Raw genomic sequence first — 7,213 nt, 5'->3', positions numbered from 1 at the left:
AGGTCGGGCCGCGGACCTTGCGGATACGGAATAAGTGCGGGGCGAGGGCGCGCTTCGCACAAAGGAGATGAGCCCGGGACTAGTGTGGGGCTTCCAAGACGCAGGACCCTCCCAGCGGGTTCTCAACCTGTGGGTCGCGACCCCTTTGGGGGTCGAATGGCCCTTTCACAGGGGCCGCCTAAGACCATCGGAAAACACATCTATAATTACATATTGTTTTTGTGATTAATCACTATGCTTTAATTATGTTCAATTTGTAACAATGAAATTGGGGGTCACCACAACATGAGGAACTGTAGTAAAGGGTCGTGGCATTAGGAAGGTTGAGAACCCCTGCTCCAAGGAGTCTTAGATGCTAATACCAGGAGCCACGCCCTTGTTATGGGGCTGCTTCACTGTTTAAAAAAAAAAATATTTTTTTTCCTCCAGGACGTGACCTGTCTTCCATATCTTAAGTCATAAAAACCAGCTTGAAGATCTCCTTGGGCTGGGAGCCTTACTGTAAACGGTCACACCCATAACTAATCATTCAGCACAGCGGATGGTCGGGTGACTCAGGGGTCCTAAGTGACTCAGACCTGCTGTTAAGACTGGTCATTGTTCAGTTTTTTTTCAAACGCATAGGTTGCTGACCTTGCCTGAACCCGATCAACAGAATTTGGCTTTATGCATCTTTTTCTTGTTACATTTCCTGTTACAGTGCTATGGGGCAATATTTTACTTCTCCCCGTTGGTCTGCCCATAAATGATGGCCTTTATACAGACGCCAGTGAGGTTACAGAAGAAGCCAACTTTTATTGTTTAAAAGTTATAGACTGTAAAAAGAATGCCTTGATAACAAATGTGAATTTTCCTCCAACAGTAAAAATAAAGTCATTTTCTAACTTTTAATTGCCTATGGGTCTACTTAGCCTTTGAGGATTATTTTTTAAAAATTGGGTAACTTTGTCATGGAATTATAAACTCTTACTTGATAGGATTTGGAGGTGATCAGGTTCAATCTCTTCTAATGCAGCCTTCAGCATGAATAAATTCTTCCAGCTTTGCAACCTCATATAGGGGTAGGCTCAGGTGATTAGAAACATTTTCTCTCGTTTGCACCTTTCTGGAACAATATCACATATCTTAATCTTGCCCTTTGGAGCTACCAATAGGAAACTTCTTTTGGAGGACTGACCCCCTTCGACTCCACTCCCCCCGCCCCCCTTCCGTTTACAGTTCTTATCTCTTGGTTTTTGCAGAGTTGTGTTTTTTTTTTTCTCCCCAAATCATCATCCTTGTTGCCCTTGGGGCTGTAGCACCTAGAAATGAACAGGCTCCTGCGGAAATCGTTGGACAGTTACCAAGTTCCAAGTTTGGGAATTCTGCTGCAAATGAATTCTCTGGCAGTCTTAGCTTTTGTAGCATATTGCTTTGCTGACTCAACAGTAACCTTGCAGTCAGAACCTTTTCATGTGAACTTTTGGAAGCTAGGTTTTATCCATTGTGCAGGTAATTGTTTGACTTTTAAGTGTAGGAATTTGCAATTGTCTGTCTTAAATTTTCTCTTGTTCCTTTTGGCTCCAAGTTCAAGCTGTCATAAGCTGTTAGTATATTAACAATTTCTGCTCTCAGAGTTTTGATAAGCATTCCCTTTAATTTTCTTTAAATTATAAATGTTGATGACTAGAGTGGAACCAAATTCATTGCTCGCTGGCACACCTCTGACCCTTCCCTTGGGTTGATACTGTATCAGTCAATACACAGTTCAACCAGTGACCATTTCATCTGTCTTATAACTCATGACATATTGTGTGTCTACCCTCTCCGTGACTGTTACAGATGTGATATAGAAGTGGTAGAAATTGATGCATACATTTTTGTCACAGGTAGGTTTTTTTTTTTTTTTAAATATATTTTATTGATTTTTCACAGAGAGGAAGGGAGAGAGATAGAGAGTTAGAAACATTGATGAGAGAGAAACATCGATCAGCTGCCTCCTGCACATCTCCTACTGGGGATGTGCCCGCAACCCAGGTACATGCCCTCGACCGGAATCGAACCTGGGACCTTTCAGTCCGCAGGCCGACGCTCTATCCACTGAGCCAAACCGGTTTTGGCCACAGGTAGGTTTTGATTGTGTATACTAGATTCTTTAAATAACTCATTGCATAAACTTATTAACCTTGACTGTAGTTAATATTTTAAAAGTTAGGAAAATATCTCCACATAGTTCATTCATATCTTTACAAATCTGTATTCTGTGTTTCTCCAAACTTGGATCAGAGGGAGATAAGGGTAAAGAAATCTTCACTTGGAGAGAGAGACAGCACAATAATGGGAAGTAGGAAGCTGCTCCACTAGTCAATGGTGTTAAGGCATTCAGAAGGTAATGTGGAAATAAGAGCATACAGAGGAAGCACTGGGTCATATGGCACCTTCAAAATTGAAGGAACCAAGAAAGGATAGGGAGAGTTAGTTTTGTTTGAACTATTCTGATTGAACGCCAGTATACTGATGGTAAAAAATAATCACCAGTATCTGTTGAGCACGTACTGTGTGCGAGGCCCTTTACATGTGCCACTACTTCGATACTTCACATTAATTCTGTGAAGTACTGTCGTTAAAAGTACTGCCAGTTGAAGATGAGGTGCTCTTTGAAGTTAAGTAACTTAGGCAGACAAGTGGGGGAGCCAGATTTTGAATCCACAGAGTCCACTTGGGGAGCACAAGCTAGCTGCTGTGGATTCACTTGGTTTGCAGTGGTGAAGGGTCATAGCTGGTGGAAAAGGGCAGGTGTCAGCAGAGCCTCCCAATTTCATCATTCCACTTTTTGAATCTTGTTGCTAGTCAGTTTGTTTTTATTTCCAGACACTAGATTACACTTGCTCTCCCATTCCAGCAATTTACATGGAGACAAAAACCACTATTTTACAAAATAAGACCTATTCTCTTCTTTTTCACCGCATTATTTATTTATCTTAAGTAATCTCTTACATGGTAAATTATTCAATAATTTACATATTCTTTAAGTCCCCACTTATTGTTACCTTGACTGTTTGCCCCGAATGAGCTGTGCCCTCTATAGTGCTCTTGTGTGATCCTCAGCAGTTCACAGTGATGTGTATGAAAAGTGCTCAATCACATTGCACTGGAATGGATGGTTAACATAGCTGTTTCCCCCAATTGGCCTCTAAGGCTTTTTAAGGCTGTTTTCTAGAGCCCTGACACTCAGGACACAGTTGAAGTTTAGTGTTTCAATTAGATCTACTCTACCATCCTGTGATTAGAAATTACTAATAACCTTTTTAAAAATATATATTTTTATTGGTTTCCAGGAGGAAGGGAGAGGGATAGAGAAATAGAAACATCAGTGATGAGAATCATTGATCACCTGCTTCCTTCATGCCCCCTACCAGGGATGGAGCCCACAACCCCGGGCATGTACCCTGACCTGGAATTGAACTGTGACCACTTGGTTCATAGGTTGATGCTCAACCACTGAACCGTGCCAGCCGGGCGATTAATAATCTTTTAAAATGAGAAAACTAAAGCTTCTTGATGGTACAAATGTTTTAATCTAAATTACAAGGCAAAAAAGTGCAGTTGTGACTTGAACTCAAGCAGGCATTCCAGGATTGTGGGCAGTGGCAGTGGGAGGGTTTTGATGATGGGCAAGCCTAGAATTGGGGTAAGAAAATCCCAATATATGCAGGGACAGTGAGTGCTTCCCGGGAGGACAAAATTGGATATTGACTTTTGGCTTGTCTGAAGTTGACCACTGGGTAAGCCCTAGCCTGGGAACCTGGCCCAGCTCCACCATCCTTTTCAACTAAAAATAGAGAAGACTGTGCCTCAGCTAATTTTAGCTTGAGGCATCTAAGAAGTATATTCTGCCTGTTTCTGGAGGTATTAGGACATGCTGGTTCGGGGATTTTGCCTTTCTTGCTTTATCACCAAAAACTGCATGTAGAGAGCACTTCAATAATCCTTGTTTATGAACACCATTTCATTTCAGTCTTATAAATAACTGGCAGATATTCCATTTATAGAAGATGACTTAAGTTTAGAGAGATTAAAGTGACTTGCTTGCCCAGGTCTTCTTAGTAAGAAATAATAGTCCGCCCTCTGGTTTAGGCAACCCTAACCTTCAACCCTGACCCTGCCATTTAGTAGCTGTATTACTGAGTTTCTCATCTCTAAAATGGGTTACTGAAAATTAATTCACAGGGTTCCTGTGAGGATAAAATGTGACATGAAATTGTGCCCTTTTATTCTTGACATTGATTAGGTAGTTGGTGACTTACAGTTTTCACTTTCCTTTCTTCACTGGGTTGAGGAGATCTTCAGGAATGTACTCTGTACCTTATAGGAAATTAAAATTTAATCCATTTGGGTTGCTAATCATTATGTTGGTGTTGGTGTCTGGTAGTAAGAGTAGATGCTGTAAGACAAGCGAATCAGTGTAGAAGGTCTTACTAGGAGAATGTAGCTGCTTCTAGGTAGATCATCTTTTATTCCATGGTGCCTGGCACCGATTTTTGTTGTAAATGGTTTTTGAACTCCTAAAGATAGGAATAGGATCTTAACTGGACTGATAATAACTCAGTAATTTTTCTTAGGTTTGATTTTGGAGCTTTTGCAAAGGAAGGTGTGTTTTGGGTTATAACAATACCTTCCATTGCCCACTCAGTGCTTTAAATTATTTCTAAAGCCATCTGGAGAGCTCAGATTTCAAAAAGTTTTTGTTTGTTTTTTTAAACTGAGGTAGTCTGAAGGCGTTGTGAGTATAAATGGCTGACTCAGATGCTGGCTCTGGGAAAGTCTTCTAAGGAAAACCATCACTTTCTCATCTTTTATCCTCTTGAGATCTTCTGGAATTGAATTTTACTACCTAAGGTAGTAGCTTAGAAAAGACAAATAGCGATGAGACCTTCCTTTGGGAGTTTATTCAGGACTAAGGATAATATTTTTCTTTATATCCTTAGTGGAGACACGTGAAAAAAGCACCAGTTTGCTAACACATGGAATTTCTAATATGAACTTTAAATCTCTAGTTTTATAAAAACAGGGTAGCACCATGGTTTTTTTTTTTTTTTGCTTAGGAACATGACATTTAATATGCTTCCATATTAAAATTGCATATTAAGGGTATCAGGCAGTTATGTCAATGAAAACATCAACCTTTAAAACTGTAGGCCAGTGTGTGCTTGAATTCAGTGGTTATAGCCATTCTTTTTATTTAATATATTTTTATTGATTTCAGAGAGAGGAAGGGAGAGGGAGAGAGAGATGGAAACATCAGTGATGAGAGAGAATCATCGATTGGTTGCCTCCTGCATTTCCCCGACTGGGGATCGAACCCCACCCAGGCACGTGCCCTGACTGGGAATCTAACCGTGACCTCCTGTTTCATAGATTGACACTCAACCACTGAGCCACACTGGCCGGGCTGTAGCCATTCTTAAACTTTTTGGTGCAAAGAATTGCCCAGAGACCTTGTTAAAAATGCTCATTCCTAAAGGTGCCTTCTCTTGTCTGGGCAGGGCCTTGGAAATGTGTAGCTCAGATAAGCACCAGGTGGTTCTGATATAATTTTACATAATCTCTCTGGATAATGAGAATGAACTCAAAGTTAGGAAGCCTTTCTCATTGTGTTTGGAGACTTAGGACCTTTTAGATTTTAAAATCAATGGTAAGTGAATTTTTTTTATTAAAACTACCGTTGGTCACTTTTTCTTCCATTGGGCACAGGTGAAGTAGCTGGCTTTGTGGCAGTGGGTCTCAAACTTTACTGTGCATCATTGTCACCCAGGTGATTATGATGCTGAACTGGAGTGGGTCCCGAGAACTTGCATTTCTTTTCTTTTTTTTAAATATATGCCATTTATTTCTTTTCAGAGAGGAAGGGAGAGGGATAGAAAGTTAGAAACATTGAGGAGAGAGAAACATCAATCAGCTGCCTCCTGCACACCCCCCACTGGGGATGTGCCCGCAACCAAGGTACATGCCCTTGACTGGAATCGAACCTGGGACCCTTCAGTCCACAGGCCGACGCTCTATCCACTGAGCCAAACCGGCCAGGGCTAACTTGCATTTCTAACAGATTCCCTGGTGATGCTGAAGCCCATGGTCCAGGCACCACACTTTGAGAATGACTGGTTTATTGGATAAATATTAATCATCAAGCTCTGGCTTTTTTCTGGGCAGATGATAAGCATATGCTAAGAGCATTTGGGCAGTGGGTCAGACTGTAGAGAGGGCAGAGTCACACCTCAAGACAGATACAAAGCACATACTTAGTGATTGGAAAAGTGGATGGAATTGTTCACATTATTTAAAACTCAAGTGCACTTAGTTGCATTTATGCATGTTAATTTTGTGTATGTTGAACACTACTGTGTTTTTCTTGGCATAGTAGGCACCTATTTTAACATCTCTTCTGGGTTGTAATCAAACTCCCTAAGAGTTGTGGTTGTGCTTAGCTTCTTAGAGGTTCCATAGCCTGGATATAATAATTGGTACATAAATACGTATCTGCTACCCAATTTCAACATGACAGACTAAAAGACTAAAATTCCTATGCCTGTTTTTTTTCTTCTCTGTAAATGGAACTGTCTTTCTGTTCTTTGGAATTGTTTTGGCCTCAATATTTTGCTGAGTGTGTGTGTGTGTGTGTTTTAGCAGGCTTAATTCACATTATTTACAAATCCAGGATCTAAGACTGTGGGTTTGGATAGTAATAATTCATCTCATCTCTGGGAGGAACTGGAACAATTCAGCAAGCACCGTGCTTGTTTCTCTCCATAACAATGGTGTTTTTTTTTTTTAATCTGTTGCTTCTCAGGACGATGAAAATATGTTAAGATCCTGAAAGATAAATGCTGCCTCAGTGGAAGATGTTGTGAGAGGTCCCCAAATGCAGAGGCAGAAGCCACTTTTCAGCAGCTGAAAAAAGCATCTGTCTAGGTCTTTCCCATAGAAACGTAACCATGATGATAGTGGTTCAGCACGCGGTACTGAGTGCAGAAACGAGGAAAACAGAACGACCCTCCCATCATTATCTATGGGACATTTCGCTGATAAATGGTGGTATTAATGAACCCAAATGAATTTCAATCCCTTCTCCCTGCAGTTATTTTGATAATGCTGGAATCTACTAAAGTGCATGGAATTAACAATTAAAGGGGGTTAAGCAGACACTTAATACTTGTTCTATTTTACACAATTTGGC

General features: G+C 40.7%; 1 long non-coding RNA gene across 1 annotated transcript in view; it reads right to left on the bottom strand.

Annotated features, from left to right (window-relative positions):
- The window catches only part of LOC107184768, a 16,309-nt gene that overhangs the window by 3,736 nt on the left and 5,360 nt on the right, over positions 1 to 7,213 (bottom strand). Inside the window, exon 2 of the long non-coding RNA XR_001515678.1 lies at positions 3,737 to 3,742. This is a non-coding gene — a long non-coding RNA (uncharacterized LOC107184768). The remainder of the gene's footprint in view (positions 1 to 3,736; positions 3,743 to 7,213) is intronic.

Source organism: Myotis davidii, unplaced genomic scaffold (genome assembly GCF_000327345.1).
Source record: "Myotis davidii unplaced genomic scaffold, ASM32734v1 scaffold192, whole genome shotgun sequence".
NCBI classification, from domain to species: domain Eukaryota; kingdom Metazoa; phylum Chordata; class Mammalia; order Chiroptera; family Vespertilionidae; genus Myotis; species Myotis davidii.
Note: the sequence above shows the minus strand (reverse complement) of the source record. Positions and strands in the feature narration are given on the sequence as shown.